At 42.5% G+C, this 25,680-nt stretch overlaps 1 protein-coding gene across 4 annotated transcripts in view; it reads left to right on the plus strand.

Annotated features, from left to right (window-relative positions):
• Window positions 1-8,468: 8,468 nt before the first annotated feature.
• tln1 (talin 1) overlaps window positions 8,469-25,680 on the plus strand; it is a 139,632-nt gene continuing 122,420 nt past the window's right edge. For 2 of the 4 annotated variants that reach the window (XM_055875480.1, XM_055875482.1), the window contains exon 1: window positions 8,469-8,658. The gene's annotated coding sequence lies outside the window, so the exon portion shown is untranslated. The remainder of the gene's footprint in view (window positions 8,659-25,680) is intronic. The other 2 variants (XM_055875481.1, XM_055875483.1) reach the window with 1 other exon arrangement.

A 25,680-nucleotide genomic window follows, 5' to 3' on the forward strand; every position in this document is an offset into this window, starting at 1 on the left:
GGGGTATCCAGATTTCCATACCTTTTATAGATGCGGTAAAAAGGCCAATGGAACTCCCAGCTCTCTTCCCAGCTCTGCAGATTCTGCTGTGAGGAGGCAGAGTCATTAGATCATTTATTTTGGTATTGTCCATATGTAGCTCGTTTTTGGTCACAGGTCCAGGAATGGCTGAAGAATTGCAACATTTACCTAGAACTAATGCTACAGATTGCAATACTGGGTGATTTGAAAAGCCATAGTCAATCAATCAATAATATAATAATTATTTTAGCAAAAATGTTTATTTTTAATTTACAATCTGTAGAAGCTATGAGAATAGGAAGGTTCAATTATTTTGTGAAGCATCACAGCACAGTTGAAAAATATATGGCAAATAGAAATCCAAAATGGATGATGTTGATAGATAGGAAGGGTTGAATGGAGCTGAAGGTTGGGACTAATAACAAGATAAACAATGTAAAACATACGGGATCTGTAAAATGTATATAGGTTCGGAACCTTTGTGAAATAGCACAGTTACAAATAGAAATCAAACTGGATGGACATCAGAAATAGAGGAAGGACTAAGAACAAACAAGAGAGAACTATTGTAAAGTAGACTGTGTCTGTAAAATGTGTATAAGATGTATAAATTTAAGGTAAAAGCAGAAGTGTTTTAGTTTACTCGAATTGGGGGATCGGTGGTAGGGTTTGCGGGGAATAATAAAGGTATATTCTTTTTTAAAGTATGTGTGTATGTATATATGTGTATGGATATATATATATTTACCCCCAAAATATGGGGGATTGGAAATGATGCAGACAATTACATTGGAAGCAACATTCTTTCTGCAATATTAAGCTGATCCACCCCTTAAAGAAAAAAAAGAACTAGGACATGTTCAGCTTCCAGGAATTGTATACAGATCCTTACGACATGGGGCCGTGTGTCACGTTCTGACCTTTATTTCCTTTGTTTTTGTCTTTATTTAGTATGGTCAGGGCGTGAGTTGGGGTGGGCAGTCTATGTTTGTTTATCTATGTTTTTCTATTTCTGTGTTTGGCCAGATATGGTTCTCAATCAGAGGCAGGTGTTAGTCATTGTCTCTGATTGGGAACCATATTTAGGTAGCCTGTTTTGTGTTGGGTTTTGTGGGTGGTTAAAACTGTTTCGTTTCGTGTTATTCTCGTTTATCGTTATTTTGTTTGTTTGTTTAACGTATTCTATTGAAATGGATACTTTTCACGCTGCGCCTTGGTCCTCCTCTCTTCCTCCATACGACGAACGTTACAGAACCACCCACCACAAAAGGACCAAGCAGCGTGGTAACGGGCAGCAGCGATGTCAGGACTCCTGGACATGGGAAGACGTTTTGGACGGCAAGGGTTGCTACACATGGGAGGAGATCCTGGCTGGAAGGGATCGCCTTCCATGGGAACAGGTGGAGGCAGCTAGGAGAGCAGAGGCAGCCGGAGAGAGGAGCCAGCGATACGAGGGAACAAGGCTGGCAAGGAAGCCCGAGAGGCAGCCCCAAAAATGTATTGGGGGGGGGGGTACACAGGGGAGTGTGGCTACACGGGGAGTGTGGCTAAGCCAGGTAGGAGACCTGAGCCAACTCCCCGTGCTTACCTTGGAGAGAGAGGGACCGGGCAGGCACCATGTTATGCCGTGAGGCGCACGGTGTCCCCGGAGAGCAGGCATAGCCCGGTGCGGTACGTAGCAGCGCCTAGTATCGGCCGGACTAGAGTGGGCATCGAGCCAGGTGCCATGAAGCCGGCTCAACGCATCTGGTCTCCAGTGCGTCTCCTCTGGCCGAGGTACATGGCACCGGCCCTACGCATGGTGTCCCCGGTTCGCCAGCACAGCCCAGTGCGGCCTATTCCACCTCGCCGCACTGGCTTGGCTACGGGGAGCATTCAGCCAGGTAGGGTTGGGCAGGTTCGGTGCTCAAGACCTGCAGTGCGCCTCCATGGTCCGGTCTATCCGGTGCCACCTCCACGCACCAGCCCTCCGGTGGCAGCACCAGGCTGTCTCTCTGGCTCCTCACTACAGGTGCTCCTGTCTGTCCAGCCCCGCCAGGGTCTCCCGTCTGTCCAGCGCCGCCTGAGCCGCCCGTCTGTCCAGCGCCGCCTGAGCCGCCCGTCTGTCCAGCGCCGCCTGAGCCGCCCGTCTGTCCAGCGCCGCCTGAGCCGCCCGTCTGTCCAGCGCCGCCTGAGCCGCCCGTCTGTCCAGCGCCGCCTGAGCCGCCCGTCTGTCCAGCGCCGCCTGAGCCGCCCGTCTGTCCAGCGTCGCCCGTTTGTCCTGAGCCGCCCGTCTGTCCAGCGCCGTCAGAGCCGCCCGTCTGTCCAGCGCCGTCAGAGCCGCCCGTCTGTCCTGAGCCGCCCGCCAGTCAGGAGCCGCCAGAGCCGTCCGCCAGTCAGGAGCCGTCAGAGCCGTCCACCAGTCAGGAGCCGCCACCCAGTCCGGAGCCGCCCCTCAGTCCGGAGCTGCCCCTCAGTCCAGTGGGGCCATTTAGTAGGGTTGCCAATCCTAGGTCGGCGGCGAGGGTCGCCGTTCCTAGGAGGACACTAAAGCGGACAAAGACTATGGTGGAGTGGGGTCCACGTCCTGCGCCAGAGCCGCCACCGCGGACAGATGCCCACCCAGACCCTCCCCTATAGGTTCAGGTTTAGCGGCCGGAGTCTGCACCTTGGGGGAGGGGGGGTACTGTCACGTTCTGACCTTTATTTCCTTTGTTTTTATCTTTATTTAGTATGGTCAGGGCGTGAGTTGGGGTGGGCAGTCTGTTTGTTTATCTATGTTTTTCTATTTCTGTGCTTGGCCTGATATGGTTCTCAATCAGAGGCAGGTGTTAGTCATTGTCTCTGATTGGGAACCATATTTAGGTAGCCTGTTTTGTGTTGGGTTTTGTGGGTGGTTATTTTCCGTCTTTGTGTGTCTGCACCAGACAGAACTGTTTCGTTTTGTGTTATTCTCGTTTATCGTTATTTTGTTTGTTTGTTTAACGTATTCTATTAAAATGGATACTTTTCACGCTGTGCCTTGGTCCTCCTCTCTTCCTCTATACGATGAATGTTACACCGTGCATTATCATGCTGAAACATGAGGAGATGGTGGTGGATGAATGGCACGACAATGGGCCTCAGGATCTCATCACGGTATCTCTGCATTCAAATTGCCATCAATAAAATGCAATTGTGTTGGCTGTCTGTAGCTCATGCCTGCCCATACCATAACCCCACCGCCACCACGGAGCACTCTGTTCACAACATTGACATCAGCAAACCGCTCACCCACACGACACCTTACACGCTGTCTGCCATCTGCCCGGGACAGTTCAAATTTGATTTGTCACATGCGCCGAATACAACAACCGAATACAACAGTGAAATGCTTATTTACAAGCCCTTAATCAATAATACAATAAGAAGTTAAGAAAAGTAAGTGTTAAGTAAAAAAACAGATAAGTACATTTTTTTAAATAAAAGTAGCAGATAATTTAACAGTAGAAGTCAAATAACAGTAGCGAGGCTATATACAGGGTGTACCGGTACAGTCAATGTGCGGGGGCACCGGTTAGTCGAGGTAATTGAGGTAATATGTACATGTAGGTAGAGTTAAAGTGACCATGCATAAATAATAAACAGAGTAGCAGCAGCGTAAAAAAGAGGGGCCTGGGTAGCCATTTGATTAACTGTTCAGGAGTCTTATGGCTTGGGGTTAGAAGCTGTTAAGAAACCTTTTGGACCTAGACTTGGTGCTACGGTACCGCTTTCCGTGCGGTAGAAGAGAGAACAGTCTATGACTAGGGTGGCTGGAGTCTTTGACAATTTTTAGGGCCTTCCTCTGACACCGCCTGGTATAGAGGTCCTGGATGGCGGGTAGCTTGGCCCCAGTGATGTACTGGGCCGTACGCATTACCCTCTGTAGTGCCTTGCGGTCGGAGGCCGAGCAGTCGCCATACCAGGCAGTGATGCAACCAGTCAGGATGCTCTCGATGGTGCAGCTGTAGAACCTTTTGAGGATCTCAGGACCCATGTCAAATCTTTTCAGTTTCAGTTGAAACCAGGATTCATCCGTGAAGAGCACACTTCTCCATCGAAGGTGAACATTTCCCCACTGATGCCGGTTCCGACGCCAAACTGCAGTTAGGTCAAGACCCTGGTGAGGACAACAAACACCCAGATGAGCTTCCCTGAGATGATGTTTGACAGTTGTTTGACAGTTTGTGCAGAGATTCTTCAGTTGTGCAAACCCACAGCTTCATCATCTGTCCGGGTGGCTGTTTTCAGACAATCCTGCAGGTGAAGAAGCCGAATGTGGAGGTCCTGGTCTGTTATGGTTACATTTGGTCTGCGGTTGTGAGGCCGGTTGGACGTACTGCCAAGTTCTCTAAAACAACATTGGAGGCGTCATATGGTTGAGAAATTAACCTTAAAATCTCTGGCAACAGCTCTGGTGGACATTCTTGCAGTCAGCATGCCAATTGCACGCTCCCTCAAAACTTGAGACATCTGTGGCAATATGTTGTGTGACAAAACTGCATATTTTAGAGTGGCCTTTTATTGTCTCTAGCACAAGATGCACCTGTGTAATGATCATGCTGTTTAATCAGCTTCTGGATATGCCACACCTGTCAGGTAGATGGATTATCTTGGCAAAGGAGAAATAAGCTTTTTGTGCGTATGGAAATTTTCGGGGATCTTTTATTTCAGCTCATGAAACATGGGACCAACAATTTACATTTTTGTTCAGTTTAGATCAGATTATATGTATTTATTTCTAAAAAATATATATGAATGATCTTTAAAAGAAATAAACAGCACAGTCTATTGCTCCAATACAGTACATTTAATGAATTAAACATTTTGACAGCCAGCTGCCTTTATCAAGATTTCTGATCCGACATTCTGATCTTCAGAACAGTCTTCGACTTACACCGTGCTTTGTCCTATCCTTCGCCAAGCTCTGCTTTCTTGACAGTCTAAGAGGAAACCAGGTATTAATATAAAGTTAGGCTTCATTTTTATAGAAAATGCCTCTGTTAAATACACATGTATGTTATTAAAGTGATGCTAATGCAATTATTATTTGTGGTTCTGAAAATATCCTCAGCCCACAGTGCTCTTTCATATTCCTAAAACATACCTGTAGACGTCTCTTGAGGCTCCCAGGAGGCAGGAGATCTCTTCAAGGGTCTGAGCAGAGTCACTCCAAGCCTTCCACCCGGGCCCAGAGGTGTTTCTCAGTGGTTCCTGGGCCAGAGGTTTGTTGGTGGGGAAGCATTGCTGTGTCACTATTGTTCCATTTTCTTCAAATTAAATTATTTATTAATTTGGGCAAATTACCCTGCACATAGATGATCAGTTTCCTGGGCCAGAGGTGGGGGCAGTCCCTGGTTGGGTCCTGAGCCAGTCTTCCATCTGGGGGCTGAATGATGGCCTTCCTGGTTCTCACCTGGTGGGTGTTATTCATCCCACACTACCAGTAAGGCTTAATCACTTATTGGGCCTAAGGTGTTGTTAGAAGCATTTACTGGGTCACAGTAGGAACTGGTTCCTGGGTCAAAGGTGTTCTCGTTGGGGCGCCCCTGGTCCTCTGGTGGTGCGGTGGCATTGTGGTGGTCTCGTATAGCTGAATGACAAAATTGTCCACATCCGTGAAGAGGTCCCCCTGCAGGGACAGGGTGCTGGCCCATTGTTTGGGGACCATGAGAGGCATCAGGGTGTTCTGGAGGGCCTCAAGATCTATAGGCTTGATGTTGAAGATCATAAACAGGACAATAAAGCAGAAAACAAATCTGGAAATCATCATCATGTCAATCAAACCGTAGAGAAAATAAAATGGTAACCACACTCCAGAGAGGTAGCCGAGTTGTGATTCTTGTTTGCGGCGAGACTTGCTTGTTTCAATGTTTACTGGAGTGATATCATGGTGCTGTTATGTATTTGTTTATGACCTCACAAATGGCAGCCATCCCCTCGTCTCCTAATGATCTAGAATGGTGAGGAGATGAAGTGATGGCTGTCTCTGTGACTTCATAAAAGATCTTGGATCTGATCCAACAACACACAAACCACACATGTGTAACGGATGTGAAATGGCTAGCTAGTTAGCGGGTACGCGCTAGTAGCATTTCAATCAGTTATGTCACTTGCTCTGAGACTTTAAGTAGGGTTGCCCCTTGCTTTGCAAGGGCCGCGGCTTTTGTGGAGCGATGGGTAACGCTGCTTCGTGGGTGACTGTTGTTGATGTGTGCAGAGGTTCCCTGGTTCGCGCCCGTGTCGGGGCGAGGGGACGACGTAAAGTTACATCTGTTAAATTGATGCTGTTGACCCGGATCACTGGTTGCTGCGGAAAAGGAGGAGGTTGAAAGGGGGGTGAGTGTAACGGATGTGAAATGGATAGCTAGTTAGCGGGTACGCGCTAGTAGCATTTCAATCAGTTACGTCACTTGCTCTGAGACTTTAAGTAGGGTTGCCCCTTGCTTTGCAAGGGCCGCGGCTTTTGTGGAGCGATGGGTAACGCTGCTTCGTGGGTGTCAGTTGTTGATGTGTGCAGAAGGTCCCAGGTTCGCGCCCGTGTCGGGGCGAGGGGACGACGTAAAGTTATACTGTTACACATGCAACAAAGTGGATTTTCATGACATTTTGGCACTCTGTGGTATGTGTGATACTAGTCTTTAATAAGTCAAAATGCCTGTTCCTGTTGGATAGCACCTGATGAGGTTCAGTATAACACTGAACAATAAACTATCAGTAATATAGCCCATGTCATAAGTATGACTATAACTATGCCACTACAGGCTACATCTACCTATCTGTACAGTGAATGCCATCAATGCTAATACCTGTATCCAATAGGTATAAAGGTGTTAAACTTTCACCCTACTCAAAGGTTGATTTGTAATTCAAGCATCCTGATTTCTGAGGTGTTGTCGCCTCTGCACTTGGTTGAAATAATGCAAGACTCTGCAAGGTGTTAACCCAAGCCATAGACTGTTCTCTCTGCCACCGTACGGCAAGCGGTACCAGTGCACCAAGTCTGGAACCAACAGGACCTTGAACAGCTTTGACCCCCATGCCATAAGCACTGGTGTAAAGTACTTTTTACTCCATACATTTTCCCTGACATCCAAAAGTACTTGTTACATTTTGAATGTTTAGCAGGACAGGACAATTGTCAAATTCACACATTTATCAAGAGAACATCTAAGGTCATCCCTAATGCCTCGGATCTGGAGGACTCACTAAACACAAATGCTTTGTTTGTAAATGATGGCTGAGTGTTGGAGTGTTCCCCTGGCTATCTGTAAATTTAAAAAAAAACAAGAAAATTGTGCCATTCTGGTTTTCCTAATATAAGGAATTAAAAATTATTTGTACTTTTTATTTTGAAGTATATTTGAGCAATTACATTTACTTTTGATAGTTAAGTATATTTAAAACCAAATAGTTTTTTAAAACTTTTACTCAAGTAGTATTCTACAGGGTGACTTTCACTTAGGTCATTTTCTAATATGGTATCTTTACCTTTACTCAAGTATGGTCATAAGACTGCTAATCAAGACTGCTAAATAGCTAATCAAATGGCTACCAGGACTATCTGCATTGATCCTTTTTTTGCACTGACTCTATCCCCTCCCCCCCACCACACACACACACACACACACTCACTCACCACATACGCTGCTGCTACCGTCTAGTCACTTTACCCCTACTTATATGTACATAGCTACCACAATTACCTTGTACACCTGCACATCGACACGGTACTCCCTCTATATAGTCATGTTACTTTTTACTCGTTATTATTCGCTGTGTATTTATTCCTCTTGTCAATATTTTCACATTTTTATTTTTGCATCTTTATATTAACTCTACATTGCTGGAAAAGGACCCGTAAAGCAAGCGTTTCACTGTCAATCTACACCTGTTGTTTACGAAGCATGTGACAAATAAAATTTGATTTGATTTGTGGCACAACTTTTCCACCATTTTACAGACTTATACACCTGTAGACGCACTGTCATACCAAATGGTGGCAGCATTTCTGCGGTTTTCTAGAGCAGACGCAAAATGACATTCCTAGCTGACCTGTTATGTTTTAGACCTGATGTGGAGGACTCATAAAAACACATTTGGGACCACTAAAATAATGTGTTAGAGGCAGCTTTTGTCAGTGGCCTATTGTTACGATTTCCTTTCAAATTATGTCTAATAGGTTACATTAATTGGTGGCTATACTATTATAATACAGTAAGCTACTTTGAAGTGCATCTATTTGCGGGTGAGGTGACGGATGTAACCAAATCTCTGCATTTGGTAACTAGTCGACTTTTTCAAATGGGGCTTGTTAGGCTAGATGAGTCATTCACAAATAATTCAGTGACGTTGCGGTTTAATAGAAAAGTTTACGTCGATTTACACGAAATCCACAAGTTCTGAGTCCCCCTGATACACCGCCCCATGCCTGCATCATAGTGTGCTGTGCTCTTGAATCGCTGAAGGGTGGAGTTTGTACCACCGCCTCTAAAGAACGGGACTAGGGAGGGAGTTGAAAAATCACTATCTGACATTTACCAGCATTTAGAACACAATTTCTGCTGGGGAAAGGGATTTAATTTCGATATTGCACCTTTGAAAGCGGGAAATCTTCGCAGGAAGAGGAACTAAGAGGTGAGTCGAGATACAATGTATGTGTTTTAGGTCAGAACTATGCCTGACTGCGCGTGACGTCAAGTCCGATTTTGAAGTTTTCAACTCCTCCATTCTCTAAACTTCACCGAGTTATGCACTTCGAATAGTTTGAGGACCGAATAGGCTACCTATTGACAAATCTTTTAGAGCAGTAGCCTAGTCGTAGCTTATATCGAGAGAAAAAAAGAAAAAAGATTTTGAAACTACCATTTAACAATACGTAAACTGAGCATTCTAACGTTACTTCGATTTCCGGAGCTTTGTAGCTAGAGAAGTGTTTTAATACGGAAGCGAAACAGTGCCTCAAGGCATTAATACATGCATTACAGATCAGTTCTTGGCCTATTGCTCGTAAATATAGAAGAAAAAAATGAATTTATTTTCATTAAACACATGGCACGCTGTACATTTTGGTATGCAGTGAATTTGCCCTACAATCGTACAACTAGGTCAGCCTACAATCCTAGCCAAATGTAGCCATGTCATGTCCTAAATCTCCAGACTACATTAAGGTGTGTTACTTTGTATCATTCGCGCTGTTGGTTGGCTCAGCCACTGTCATCACCACCACCTACATTCATATTCTGGCCAGCCAGACTGAGTTGGGTAAACTGTTTGTAAACAGTTACCTCACTTGACTGGTCGTTATTAAAACTTTACATTAAGCCAGAATATGGTATCCAACCTGTATGAAAATGTGTCTATTTGGCTTCAAATAACAATATGTAGTTAACAGCAGTCATTGCGTAACCCAATGCCTTTTGCACCCTTGATTTGTCTATAGAGAAGCCTACCTAACACAGATTCACATTTCAAATAAGTTTTCCATGATCTAGTTTTGGTTGATTAATCTTTTCCCATTGTTGTAGTTTGGATTGCCTTAACTTCTTCAATAATGTTTCAAGGCCTCGTGTGTGTGTGTTCTGCAGTTGTCAAACAAGCTACAGAAAATATGCAGCCTCTGGGTGTGAATTCCAACACCAAGATGGGGTGTGGTGTCACCATTTCCGTGTGACAGAACAAGCTATGTAGCTGTGGGGACACATGTGCCTCAGGAGAAATGGAGCCAATGAATAGCTAGCAATGTGATTGATATATGCTTGCAGGTGAGGGATTTGATAGGGCCTAGCTAGACTCAGCAGTTTTCAGGTAATGCGGCAGGACATGTTTCCTGTTGCTACATGTAAATGTTCTCTGGGAAGGCAGTAAGGCACACAGTGGACTTCAGAACAGCACTTCTACATTCTTGCTACATGGGGGAAAAAAACATGTTATTGATGTGATTTCCTTCTAGATTTTTCTGGCATTTAGTTTTATGGTTTTGTACAGTCTACTCCGTTTTCTGTGTTTTTTCTGCAATGTGTCGACACCTTAACCTGATTTTATTACAATGCGTCTTACTGTTAGGACACATGCAATGCTGAGTTCTACAAATTGTCAACTAATAAATAAATTGGATTAAACAGTTAACTGTTTCAATGAAAAAAGAATGACGGGAAGTGCACACAGACCCTAATTATTAAAGCCAACAACCACTGTCCTTGAGCAGCGCACAGTCACTCATCACAGCCGTGTGACAGTTGGTGGGGAGGGGAACGGGTGCCATTGAGAAATTGCTCATGACACAGCAATAATTATAATTTATTTGAGGCTAGCCTAGGCCAGTAGTCGGTCTTGTGTGACTCTGATAGTGTCAGAAGCTTGGTTTTGCCTGAGGCTCTCGACTGTTTCACTGTCTGTTAGTCTTTAATCGGTGGTTGAGAGAGCATTCAGTTCAATCATGTCTCTGTGCTTGTATTGTGAATTGAATTCTGTTTTGAATGTGTGCCTCGTTCAGGTTATTGAAAGAAACAGTCATTGTTGAGCAACAGGGAGGGTAAAAGTGTTTTCACAAAATGTCAGTTGTCATGTTTGTACTTATCTGGTTGTTTCATAACGTTCACAAGTAAGTGTTTATAACATAAAACAAGTGGATGTTGTAGTCTAACCATCATAGCTGAAAATGGTCCATCCATAACACTCATGTTCGGCTATTTGATGTTTCTATGATGGAAAATTCAAAAAGCCAACAAAAGGCCCACTAGTCATTTCAGCATCAGATTGAGATATTTTTTGTTTTTCTGTGGCCCAGAAGCCAACAAAAAAGCCTTTATTAAAGACCGGATGCCCAACAGGACTTCATGTATCTATTGAACACTGAGAGGCTCAATAGACGAGTCGGTGCATCGGCAATGAGGAGTTGAGTGATTCAGCCCAACAGCATGTTTGCTTTATTTCCATGCCTATTTTAATCCTGTAAAGCTATTGTCAGTATCAGAGGTTAGTCTGGATGCATTTTAAACTATCTCCTTGCTCCTCTGTCATGGAGCCTCAAGGCCATCTAGAAGTGCACTTACTAGTCATTCTATTTCTATGGCGTGTGCTGTGCATGTTCATCATGAGTTATGTCACTGGTGTCTGCTGATCTATTACTCGTCTGATTCTTTACATGGCTTAGTTTGTCTGAAGGTATTCATAAGAGATCACACATGAAGCAATGTATTGTACATACATTTTTTTTTTTAAATAATAGAGCCCCTGTTGCAAGTGTCTGTCAGTGAATTTTGATCCAGGTGTTACAGAACCCGGAAATGGGCTATGTCCTAAATGTGCCCTGTACTTTCTGCCCAGAAATTGTAAAACAGCTACACAGTTTCTTTTCAACTTTGATATAGACTTTGAAAGTGAAAGCCACTCAATGGCCTCCATTGCCACTCCATTAAAGTGTGAATGGCAATGCATTATACTGCCGACGACCATAGCCAGCTCTGCCTCAGACAAAGCCAAGGCTAGGACCAGCATGTGCCACAGACTCTCCCCTGGGTAACAAGGTTGCTATTGAGGGCCACAACTGTGTGGTATTGTACTGGGCTCTGGGGGAATGAAGGCCTCCTTTGTCCTCAGGGGCGTGTGGGTGCTGCAGGAGAATCCTGCTGATTCCTCAGCAGCAGAGAGGTGGGTACGGGCTGATGTTTCTCCTAGGTACAGATCAGTTTCATGAATCCTGACCTTAACCATTAGTGGGGAAAATGCTAACTGTCCCAAGATCAGTGTCTAGGGGCACCTTCACACTACACAAGAAAGGTGCACTGTGGGAGGCGCCCCTGCTCCGCCTCTGGATCAAGCCTGGTCCCAGATCGGTTTATAAACAGGTGACCATAGATGTTTGCTATACGGCACTAACATCTGGGACCAAACTACACTGGTCTCTCAACCAAACTGGGACCGGGCTACTCTGGTCTCTCAACCAAACTGGGACCAGGCTACTCTGGTCTCTCAACATATCTGGGGTCTGACTATTCTCATCTCATGGCTCCCATTTGGCCTAGACACAGTCATGTTGGCAGGAACCTACTCCAATACAGGGAACTACTCCAATACAGGGACCTACTCCAATACAGGGACCTACTCCAATACAGGGACCTAATCATGCAAACAACAAATGTCTCTGAGCAACTCCAAGGACCTATATATCGGCCTAACAACACATTGCTCAGCAGTTAATAGTCATTTATGATTCTCCTGTCAACAACTGCAGCATCTTTAAGACGCATCAAACCCAATGCCCTGCATTCACTCAATCATATACTATATGTTTTATGTTAAACTTATGGATGTGTAATGTAGTTATTTTTAGGGCAATTATAGCAATGAGCTCCTACTGCAGAAATATCTTTAATCCTATGGACATGAAACATAACTTCCCAAGGGAGAGACATGGCTCTGGATTAGGCCTAGCTGTTGGAATCACTCAAGGGTTCCACTGCTGCAAGATAATGTGTAATGGTGCTTGCCAGCTAAAATATTGTGGTATTTCTTTTGCTGTAGAAAAGGCAGTTAAAATGGTAGAACCGCCCTTGTGGTGGTGCAACATACTTCTATTTCTGTTGGTACTCCATTTATAACTGTTTTGTCTTAAGTTAAACCTGCTAAGGTCACATAAGTTTTGCCTCCAAGATGTGCTCGAAGCACCCATTTGACACGGCAGCATGTGACTGAATGGTTGTTTGTTGACAGGCGTTTGTACAGGTGAGTAATCCCATTGACAATGGCAAGTATGCATGTTCTCAACAATGTTTTCTCTCTAAATGTTTTGACATTGTCTGTCCAAACAAACTGAAGGGCTTCATTCTCTCGAATGGTAAATACAAGCAGGAGAGAAATATTGCAACCTTTTTTATTTTATTTTTTGCACTTTTTTTCTAGACACTTTTCCTAGACAGTAACATTTCATACAGCTTTTCAACCTTAAAGATGTTCAATTTTAGGTCTAGATCGTCTGTCCCTTTTTTACATATTGACCACTTGTTTTTAACATCTGATACACCGTCAGTCTACAATTGTGTTAGCCAGCCACACTATCAACTACATTCGTACAGTTTTTCCCCCCCTCTTCCGTTGGTTCCTTTTTGTGGGACAATGTCTGTGCGCACAGCTATTGAACTGTATTTCGGCGGGTGTCAAAGTCAGTGTAGGAGAAGGTCATTCACCACTTTTTTTGGAAGGGTCACTGATAACCATATTTGATATCTTGAACACTACGGCAGGTAGCCTAGTGATTAGAGCGTTGGGCCAGTAACCAAAAGGTTGATGGATTGAATCCCCGAGCTGACAAGGTAAAAATCTGTTGTTCTGCCCCTGAACAAGGCAGTTAACCCACTGTTCCCCGGTAGACCGTCATTGTAATTAAGAATTTGTTTGCCTAGTTAAATATGAAAATATTTACTCTGTAAAATAATAAGGCTGGGAATTGCCAGAGACCTCACAATACGATATTATCACCATACTTAGGTGCCGATACGATATGTATTGCTATTGTCACGATTCTATATGTATTGTGATTCGATCCTGGGATTTTATTGCGATTTTGATGATCCAAACTAATTGCTCACTATATGTCTGCTGCAGAGAGACAAGAGACAGCATGAGAACTAGTTTTGGTCAGTCAGGGAAATTAGTCCTGAAAACAGGCTGGCTCAGTATTTAAAAAGAAGATTGAGAACAAGCTATAGGATGAAAAATATTGGCGTTTTGGCGCCGGTACAGCCGACTAGCGCTGGCCAACGCTACCTACCGTAGCAAAACATTTAAAGTCAAATATCAATATATCGTCCCAAAATAATATTGCAATATGCAACTGTATCGATGTTTTCACCATCACTATAAAATCAACAATTATTTTTTTCCCGCCACATACAAATGGACAGGCTCCCTTGGTTTAAATAGGTGTGTTACCGCTGAGCGTAGATATCACGGTAGATGTCTAGACTTCTAAGCAGCATGGGTCTTGCAGTTAAATGTTATATTTAGGCCAGGAATCTTTTTGAAGTTGCCATGTTAGCCCACACCTTAAGGAAGGGTTCTTGGTAATCTCAGAGACCAAATAAGAAAAGCGGAGAGATGAATGGATGAGGGTAATACAGAGGAACAGAAAGAGAGAACCGGTATGGGTTTAGAGAACGAGATCTGATCTGCTATGTTTTGTGATTCATTTCCCCTTTTCATCATTTAAAGTCTCACCTTCTGTTTTGGTAAAAGACTCCACTGAGACAATGTTACTCCCAATCATCTTTTGCAGAATACACAAACATATAATTTGGACAGTTTGCACACTGTTAAAGAAAATGTATGAAATCTATCCAGCCATATCTCAACATTAAAAGGCACAGTCGAAGCTGGCCCTGGCTGTTACTTTGCAAGTTCAGATTGTGTATAACTTTGGAGAAAAAAAAGATTGACTTAAGGTAAAAATTATGATCTCACTCACAACGGCCATTTGAATCCACTGTGAAATATACCAGAACAGGAAATGTGTATTTCAAATGCTGGCTGCTCAAAATGATGGAAGTGAACATGACCTTTTTTGAGAACCTGAATATCAAATTCAACAGTGAAGATCTATTTATGAAAATAGCAATGTGGAAGTACAGGACTATTGCATTGTGGGCCAAAATTGCACTTTGTATATTTCATAGCTGATCTTAATTTGAATAGTCTAAAACAGTGGTGTTCCACAGTGTTTGCCAACTCCCCATTTGTGCAGAGTTGAATGAATGTCTGTTTACAACAGATTTTTTTTTTTCTCAGGGTTTACTCCAAGAGCTTTGATCAACAATGAACTGTACGTCAGTGGTTGAACTGTGCTGAGTGTGAGTTGTACTGCTACTCATATCCAGTGATTTTTGTATTTGCATTACACCTACCGTGATCACTTCTGGCTATTCAAAGCAGGTGAAAGATAACGTCTTGGTCATTTCCTAAAGCACCGTCTAGGCTGGTGAATGTCTTCCTGGATAGCACAATTATACGTATCCTCCCGGGGAATTACTGTATATGTGACGTCAACCAACTGAGTGCATGAGTCAGAGAAAAGGTAGGTTTTGCAAGACAATGCAACTTTGTATCACTGTCATGTTTCTCTGATGCTACATCCTCACAAACTAGAATATTCCATTACAACCATTTGAGATCGATTTGAAGCCAAATATTTTGTAAGATGTAAGAGCCAGACAGAGTTAGCTCAGTAGCTCATTTCAATAATGGAAGGGGAACATTGAAAAGTGAAGGGATGTTCATGCTGTTGCATTGTCCCAGCTAGTCTCTGCCATTAGGCCTTTTCTGAAGTCAGATCCACAGTGACCCCTGGCACAGTGACCACATGGCCTCAGGATGTTCTCCCTGGACAGCCATTCAGAGCTTCCCCTGAGGAAGCCCCATGGGCGGGAGACTGGCAACGTCAACAGGAAAGTCATGAAGAACCTTTACAGCCAATAAAATAGTATCAGGACTGCTCCCATCCATCTTTGATATCAACTCTGTACTAGAGGTTGACCGATTTTATGATTTTTCAACGCCGATACCGATAATCGGAGGACCAAAAAAAGCCGATACCGGACAATTTTTTTTATTTTTTATTTTTTATTCGTAATAATGACAGTTACAACAATACTGAATGAACACTTATTTTAAATTAATATAATACATCAATAAAATCAATTTAGCCTCAAATAAATAATGAAACATGTTCAATTTGGTTTAAATAATGCAAAAACAAAGTGTTGGAGAAGAAAGTAAAAATTCAATATGTGCCATGTAAGAAAGCTAACGTTTAAGTTCCTTGCTCAGAACATGAGAACATATGAAAGCTGGTGGTTCCTTTTAACATGAGTCTTCAATATTCCCACGTAAGAAGTTTTAGGTTGTAGTTATTATAGAAATTATAGGACTATTTCTCTCTATACCATTTGTATTTCATTAACCTTTGACCATTGGATGTTCTTATAGGCACTTTAGTATTGCCAGTGTAACAGTATAGCTTCCATCCCTCTCCTCGCTCCTACCTGGGCTCGAACCAGGAACACAACGACAACAGCCACCCTCAAAGCAGCGTTACCCATGCAGAGCAAGGGGAATAGCTACTCCAAGTCTCAGAGCGAGTTACGTTTGAAACGCTATTAGCGCGCACCCCGCTAACTAGCTAGCCATTTCACATCGGTTACACCAGCCTAATCTCGGGAGTTGATAGGCTTGAAGCACAGCGAAGAGCTTCTGGCAAAACGCAGGAAAGTGCTGTTTGAATGAATGCTTACAAGACCGCTGCTGCCTACCACCGCTCAGTCAGACTGCTCTATCAAATCATAGACGTAGTTATAACATAATAACACACAGAAATACGAGCCTTAGGTCATTAATATGGTCAAATCCGGAAACTATCATCTCGAAAACAAGACGTTTATTCTTTCAGTGAAATACGGAACCGTTCCGTATTTTATCTAACGGGTGGCATCCATAAGTCTAAATATTTCTGTTACATTGCACAACCTTCAATGTTATGTCATAATTACGTAGAATTCTGGCAAATTAGGCGGCCCAAACTGTTGCATATACACTGACTCTGCGTGCAATGAACGCAAGAGAAGTGACACAATTTCACCTGGTTAATATTGTCTTCTAACCTGGATTTATTTTAGCTTAATATGCAGGTTTAAAAATATATACTTCTGTGTATTGATTTTAAGAAAGTCATTGATGTTTATGGTTAGGTACACATTGGAGCAACGATACGCACCGCATTGATTATATGCAACGCAGGACACGCTAGATAAACTACACATGGTTGATGACATTACTAGTTAACTAGTGATTATGATTGATTGATTGTTTTTTATAAGATAAGTTTAATGCTAGCTAGCAACTTACCTTGGCTTCTACTGCATTCGCGTAACAGGCAGTCTCCTCGTTGAGTGCAATGTAATCAGGTGGTTAAGAGCGTTGGACTAGTTAACTGTAAGGTTGCAAGATTGAATCCCCCAAGCTGACAAGGTAAAAATCTGTCATTCTGCCCCTGAACGAGGCAGTTAACCCACCGTTCCTAGGCCGTCATTGAAAATAAGAATGTGTTCTTAATTGACTTGCCTAGTTAAATAAAGGTGTAAAAAAAATGTTTTTTTGATCGGCCAAATCGGTGTCCAAAAATACCGATTTCCGATTGTTATGAAAACTTGAAATCGGGCCTAATTAATTGGCCATTCCAATTAATCGGTTGACCTCTACTCTGTACCACCTACATTTACAGGTCACTTTGTTAAAAGGTGGATGACATCATTGTACACAGTGAGGCAACTTCCTGTTTACAGACATCAACAACAGAATTAAAATGTGCCATAGGCATGCTCACATTGGGAAGGGCACATTGTGGCAGTTTTGGCTGAACCATGGCCTTGTAAACCATAGTCTTAATAAATAGCTTTGAAGCTGCAATATGTAACTTTTTGGGCTAGCTCACCAAAATAACATAGAAATGTGACTTATAGAACTTTCCTTCTCATTGAAAGCAAGTCTAAGAAGCGGTAGATATGTTCTATGTGCCCTATTTCTAGGCTTCCCGTTCTTAAGTATCGTTTTTGCGTCTTACTTTCGGTTTTGTACACCAGCTGAAAAATGCTATATTTTTGGTTATTGAAAATATATTTCACAGTGGTTTAGATGGTACAATGATTATCTACATTATATATTGCTTGTTTTGTCACAAACTGAAATAAGACAAACTATTAGAATTTTAGCAACCAGGAAATGGGGGAGCGATTTCTGCATATTGCACCTTTTTAAATTAATAAATAGCGTTAAAAAAATGTATCCCTGGTTGTACTGTATAGTAACAGATTGGCAAGCTATACTGAACAAAAATATAAACGCAACATGTAAAGTGTTGGTCCCATGTTTCATGAGCTGAAATAAAAGATCCCAGAAATCTTCCATACTCACAAAAAGCTTATTTCTCGCAAATTTTGTGCACAAATTTGTTTACATCCCTGTTGGTGAGCATTTCTCCTTTGCCAAGATAATCCATCCACTTGACAGGTGTGGCATATCAAGATTAAACAGCATGATCATTACACAGGTGCAGCTTATGCTGGGGACAATAAAAGACCACTCTAATATGTGGAGTTTTGTTACACAACACAATGCCAAGTTTTTATGGAGCATGCATTTGGCATGCTGACTGCAGGAATGTCCAACAGAGCTGTTGCCAAAGATTTTAAAGTACATTATGCCTCCAAGCCTAGCTTGAGTAAGAAGCCGCCTCCAACGTTGTTTTAGAGAATTTAAAAGTATATCCAACCGGCCTCACAACCGCAGGCCACACGTAACCATGCCAGCCCAGGACCTCCACATCCGGCTTCTTCACCTGCGGGATCGTCTGATTTGGGGGGGGGGGGGTTGGGGGAGCTGAGGAGTATTTCTGTCTGTAATAAAGCCCTTTGGTGGGGAAAAACTCATTCTGATTGGCTGGGACTTGCTCCCCAGTCATGTGAAATCCATAGATTAGGGCCTAATGAATTTATTTAAATTGACTGATTTCCTTCCATGAACTGTAACTCAATAAAAATCATTAATTGTTGCATTTTAGATTTTTTTTTTGCACAGTATAAGTAAAGAAACACCCTAGATTTAATTGATGTCAGTATAGTATGTGTCCTTGCTCATTCTCACTCATGTTTAGAAGATGTGTGTGTGTTTCGCAGGCTGCTCCATGTCAGTGTTTTCAGCCAGCCAAATTTGGTCAAGGCAACATGCACTGTTATTTCTCCAGCTAAAGAAGTCATTTGTTTTGCATTCCCGACTCTGCTAATGGGCTCACTGTGTGTTCAAATGCCAGCGAGTTCAGTAAGTCCAAGATCATCATTTATGATGCTGATCATCCCTCCCAGATTTGAGTTTGCTGTTCACCTTCTGCGAGCTCCAGTGCACTTTTACACAATGTATTTGATTGAGCTTCAGCATCCAGCGGCAGCGCGTTTAATTTGAAGGTTACTTCATGCATTGACAATTAGCTTTGTGGGGGTTTATGCACTTTGTCTATATACTTTGCTTGTTGAGCTACACTAACACGTATAGTTATAAAGGCCACAATTGTACAGTTTTGTAATGTTTCTGACAAAAAGTTGAGTAGAATGGTGCTCCTGAGTGGCGCAGCGGTGTAAGGCACTGCATCTCAGTGCTAGAGGTGTCACTACAGACCCTGGTTCGATTCCAGGCTGTATCACAACCGGCCGTGATTGGGAGTCCCGTAGGGTGGCGCACAATTGGCTCAGCGTCGTTAGAGTTTGGCCGGGGTAGGCCGTCATTGTAGATAAAAATGTGTTCTTAACTGACTTGTCTAGTTAAATAAAGGTTCAATAAAATGAAAATAAAGAATGTGGTGGATTAAGACTGGATACATCGTTTCCTGGTAGTGTCAGAATTGCCCTCAGTCTAACTACTGTATGTAAGTTTTTATTCATCCTATTATTTTTCACCCCCCCCCCCCCAAGAATGATGTTTTACCATACCGGCAGAAAGCCTACATGACAAGATGACCTGCCGTTACTGGATGTTAAACGACACGCCGTTAATCATGTGGTGGTGGACAAACTTGACCCTCCTCATGGTCTACATAGGAGCCACTGGAGAGGAACACCTATGAGATCTCTTTTTTACACCAAGTCACTCAGCCTAGGTGTACGGTCGGGTTCCTCTTCAGTGTCTAGCAAGGGGGCGTACAGTACACAAACTAGCAGATATTTGGCATAGCTCGCTAGCTGTGTCATTGCTTACATTAGGAGATCTGCCTGCCACTGGCCTCTGTGATCTGTCAAGTGACTGTGTTGTCTTCTGTCTAGACCTGACAGATGGAAAATTGTCATTCTCACCAGTAAAATGTTAGCTTGTGTTTGACAGCGAGTATGTTGTTAGCACGCAGATGCTGATCTGATCGAACTCTCGAGTGGACGTGTGTGAAGGAATCTCTCTGTTTACTACTGTTTAGTTGACTGGGAATGTAAGAGTGGCCCCCCTCCATACCACTGGTAGCCCTACGTCGTCTTCCCCTTACAAGGTATTGTCTTGACTAACTGGAGTATTATTGAATAATAGGATCGAAAAACTGAAGATATTAGCATCTCATTATGTTCTCCTGTGCTTTAGAAATCATCTTTTCAAGATTAAGACATTTATTTCACGAACATTTTTCAGGATTCAGCTGAGAATCAGGTGCCATGTCATATTATCACACGACTCTGCTTTTACGGTAGTTCTCAGAATATCTACATGAATAGCCTACATTTGTTGACTAGAATATTGAATTAAGTCCTATGTAACCATCTGTAATTGAATATACAAACCTACTTTTATTTCTAGTCTGGAATGAAGTGCCTTTTTCCATGACAGAAATACAATTTATGTTCTTGTCTGTCAATATCATGCCCTCAAAGTATCTAACTACTTTGTTATAGAATATAGTTGAAAATAGTTTGCTCGAGGCTGCACTTTGCGTCTTTGCAGACATCAGTCGACGTGAACATGAAGGAGGACGTGCATATCAACTTCCTGTTTCACTGTGGGAATGAAAGCGCAAGAATGTGGAACTCCCGTCACTGCTCATATCATGGTCCCATGGCTGCATGCATCAGGTCCGCTGGTTCCTGAAGCAGCCCTGTAACAACTTCTCCTCTCATAAATGTCATCTCTAATCGTCCACTTCAGTTACATCATACTTGGTTTGAATTGAGGAAGGATCACTACATGGGAGCCAAGTTATAAGGCCTTGCTTAAACTGTTGATCAACCAAATGGGCTTGTTCTGTTGCAATCTCTTGCACATAGACAATACTTACTCACTCTAAAGATGGTAAAGTGTCAACTTTCCCACCAGATTCTCTGCTGACTGTTAGATGCCATTTTAGCATTTAGCTTCCTCTAGGTCTTATTATCTGCAGTGTTGTTGTAGTGCTCTGGCAGACAAGGCTGTAAAAAAAGAAAACTAACGATAACTGGTAGGATTGTCTAACGTTTGCCTGCTCACAGTACTTGGCACCTCCTGAACAGAGTTTTGTCAGTCAAGACCCTAATGTCGTCAGCTGCTCAACCTTGTTAAAACACTCCAAACCAGAAGGTGGCAGTAGCATTGTTTCGCAATACATGTCCCTGTGTTGCTTTATGGTCTATAGCCAATGTTGGCTAGCTAGCTAGCCAGCCGCGCTAATGCTGCTATTGTTGTAGATAGCTCATGTTGATACCAGTCATATGACCACAGCTAGAGAACTAGCTAGCAAGAAACAATTTGAATTCACTCTCCATTATCACATACAGCCTATAGATGGATAGATTTTTAGCTAGCTGGCTAACATTAGCTAAACCTAGCTGTTGTACTAGCTAGTTAATGACATCATTGACTCACAACAGGCTGCTTCATGGAAACAAATCCATTGTCATTTAATTATAACGTTACTAGCTACAGTGGCCAGATAGCTAGGCTTGGAGGCATTTAGTTTTTTTGTGACAGACATTCAGTGCGGTGTACAATACCTATTAGAGGGCCTGTCCCCAACACCTATGTGTTTACAACAGTGGCGGTCAGTACTGTTTTAAGATGAGGGAGGACACTTTTTTTTTTTTTTCATGAGCATGACCTTATTTACAGTACATTATATGACTGTCATTCATATTCCATTCACTGAGTTCAATGTAACAGCGATAGGTTGAGGCTACTACATGATAGAATTTTCCCTAAACCCATCATGAGGTTTTTATAACCTAGCCTATGAATGAAAGCCTTGCACACTCTTGCCTGTATCTAGCTGATCTAGGGTGTAATCATTAGTGCAATTATTATTATTTTTTTTTTACAAATTAATGTACGTTTTATCCCCGTCTCGTTCTGTTTGCTTCCATTTAATCAACTTTTGAACAGAATCGTCAGAATGAATACACCCCTGATCACAATTCACTTTCATAGCAGGCATGTTGTATTCATTCACGCATCTATGCGCTCTCTTCTCACCTTTTCTCTTCGCTTGTGGACTTCAATGCACAACACATCAGCTGCTTGTGACCAGGCGCAAAAACCTTCCCAAACCATATCATAACCACTACACACAGTCTTGAATTAATTAATTTGTTCAAAACTGTTCAACTATTGTCTTTGTCTTTGAGTCAACTACTCACCACATTTGATTTTATATATATATATATATATAGTAATTATGTTTAACTTTTTTAATGAAATTTACTGAGGATGGTCCTCCCCTTCCTTCTTTGAAGAGCCTCCACTGGTTTACAAGCTACCACCCAGTCTACACACACATCTGGCTCTCCGGCATTATGCTAGCCGTTGGAATTTTCCTCAATTCCTGCTTACAACCGTGCTATCAAAACCAGGCAACTTTGACTTCCTGATGCGCTTTGACACACACAGACTTGTCATGTTCACACATGAAATTCAGGCCTGAGTTTTCTTTAGTGCTTTCTAGATCAGCCAAACTCACATATGACTGAACGTGATCATTTGAAAATGAATCCAGAATTCACAATATCTTTGCAAAAGTTCTTTGTGACTTGGGGGGTGTCCCTTGTATCTGTTCCGATTGTAACAGGGCCTTTCTCTTTTACCATATGGCTAAACCAGGCTCCCGAGTCACACAGCTGGTCTAGGCACTGCATCTCAGTGCTAGAGGTGTCACTACAGACACCCTGGTTCGAATCCAGGCTCTATCACAAACAGGCTGTGATTGGGAGTCCCATAGGGAGGTGCACAATTGGCCTAGCGTCGTCCGGGTTTGGCCGGTGTAAGCCGTCATTGTAAATAAGAGCAAATTCTTAACTGACTTGCCTAGTTAAATAAAGGTTAAATAAAAAAAGTATCCTGATTAACTCTTCTTTGATGACTTCAGCTCCACCAGGCTGCCTGCCTGGCCTGGCGGCCTTGTCGCGAGTGCAGGTCACAAAAGTTACCACAATTAGTTTGACACAGACGTTTTCTGAGAGCACACAATTTCCAAGAATGCCGTGGTTTCACAGTCTTATTGGATTAAAAACTAAGTGGCTAACTCCATTCACTCCACAAAGGAGGTATTCCACTAACTCACTTGCATTTTCTCAGCAAGCATGCAGGGAGGATGTTGTATCGCCTGAGCTGACCATGGCTTTGTTAAGATGGTGTGAACCAACCCAGTTACTTTGATCTCGTAAACATAATCTTAGCCAAGGTCATTTAGTTGTACTGCAACACTGGTTTCGCACGACTTTTAGAATCAACAGTGTCATATCTATATCTGGATATGACTCTGATCCACCTAAGCTGTGGGCAGAGGGTGAAGAATGCACTTGGTTGAAGTGAAGGAATACCTCCTTTTCAGACCTCCCCCACTGAAAGCCAACAATAATTCAGTCTTGTTTTCTCCAAAGCATCCCTGATGAAAAGTGGAATGTGTTTTTATTTTATTTTTTACTCCAAACATTGTTTGGTTGACTTCATATCAGTTTGTTGGACGAGTCACAAAAGAGCAACATGACTTTGGAACACCCATGCTTGTAGTAGTCTACTCCAAAAGATGCTGAAGGGCTTGAAGGAGACACCAGAAGATTCAACTGCACCAGACTTATTTGTCTACAAGTGGCATTTTTAGGCTTTCTACCCCAGAGGGAATTATGTAGCTGTCATTTTCAACTGCTTGACATTCCTCCTCTGCTACCTTGTTTCTGCTTGGTTGTGTAGATTACGCGCTATTTTCTGTCAACATGCCAACCGAGCTTCTCAATCCGTTCCCTTACATTCTTGCAAGCCTTCGGGAATAAATTAAATTAGTGTGTTCCTCTCCCTTTTGCCAGTGACAAGGGGCCCAAAAAAGAGCCCTCCCTCTCTCCCTCTCCTGGACTCTGCAGATAATCGTAGCAGAATTCCAATGGAATGTGGGATGGAATTCAGATATGGAGCTGGCGAGCCAGAGTAGCCATGCTGTCTCTGGACCAGTCTCTAGCCTAGCTCATGTTGCTGTTCTAAATCTACTACTGATTTATTTAAGGATGCTATTAGTCTCTGTGGTAGCAACCTGTTGACACTGTATTACTTCAGGGGATGGTTTAACATTGTGGGATTTCTTTTGACCGATGTCGATAGTTGGGAGCTCGCTTTTGAAAGGGACAGTTGTGACTTTTTAACCCCAATCTTTCATTTGTTTCTTACTCGGAAGTTCTCTGAACTGGTTTTGCAAGTACTTTACGAAACATTTGGTTGCTGAGTGTGACTGCACTCGGAACTTCTCTCTAATCAATAAACTGATGAAAGGTGTTACAAAATATATTTCACAGGGATTTAGATGTTACAATGATTTCCTATATTATTCAGTGCTTGTTTTCTCGCTTAAACTGAAATTGAGCAAACATTGTAGAATTTTAGCAGACAGGAAATGACAGAGCGATTTCCACTACATAACACAGCCACAAAGTCGGAACAGCTTTACCATTTTCACAACAGATGCCGCTCCGGCGGGAGAAATCAATAGGGGAATATCACAGCCAAGCACAACACTGGCGGGTAAGTAATATTTTGAAACACTATCATTCCACTTTTCACATTTTCTGAAATTGCAATGCAAAAAAGTGTAGCACAATTTAAGATTGGTTGTAAAAAGTCAGAAAACAAACACTTTAATGTCACGTTTTCTGTAACATTGTGAAAATTATGAGAGTTGGCTTAATTTGTTTGACAAGTGACAACATGGAGTTACAAAGAGCTTGACCACAGGGGAACGGAGTCCCTTTTCAAACTGGCACAAAGCACTGAGCAAAGTTCAGATCTTCCAGGTTGCCATGGCTAGCCACTTGTTTCTCATCACTAAGAGGCTTTCCTCTTTACCACTCCATACTCCATTCATTCTAGAATGTGTGAAGGCATCCTATGTGAGTGTCTGCAGAGAGATTTAAAGCCAATGGATTTGCCCTGCAGATTATACTCCCAACAGATGTTCCTGGGCTATTGCTTACAGTTCCCCATTGGTTAAGCCATCAAAGCATCTTAGAGCCTGCCAGCCATCAGAAAAACATGGAGCCACAGTGGTGAAGTTCACATCAGTGCGCCAGAATTCACAGTTTAACTGCACTCCCTCTGGGAGAGTTTGTGTGTTTTGTGAGCACCCATTCTGACAAACCCCTCACCACAGGTCTAATTTTAACCATATGCTGTAACAGCAGGGTCTACCTGAGACGTATCATGAGGTTGTTATAATGTTACATCAATGTTAAAGCACATCCGGAAGTTGGAATGCTAGTGTTTCATGATGTAGGGATGAATGAATATGTAGTTCATGAACCTAATGTAAAAACACAGTATCCTATGTGCTCCGCGGAACACAATTTGTGTTACATTTTTTTCCCATGTAGAATTGTTTTCCATTGACTACACAGAAATGAATGATTCATCAGAATGTATATGTATATATCTCAGTTAGTACTACCGGATGATTCATCAGAATATATATGTATATATCTCAGTTAGTACTACCGGATGATTCATCAGAATGTATATGTATATATCTCAGTTAGTACTACCGGATGATTCATCAGAATGTACAGTGCATTCAAATGTTTCAGACCCGTTCACTTTTTCCACATTTTGTTACGTTACAGCCTTATTCTAAAATGGATT

This window comes from Salvelinus fontinalis, chromosome 21 (genome assembly GCF_029448725.1).
Source record: "Salvelinus fontinalis isolate EN_2023a chromosome 21, ASM2944872v1, whole genome shotgun sequence".
In the NCBI taxonomy this organism is placed as follows: Eukaryota; Metazoa; Chordata; class Actinopteri; order Salmoniformes; family Salmonidae; genus Salvelinus; species Salvelinus fontinalis.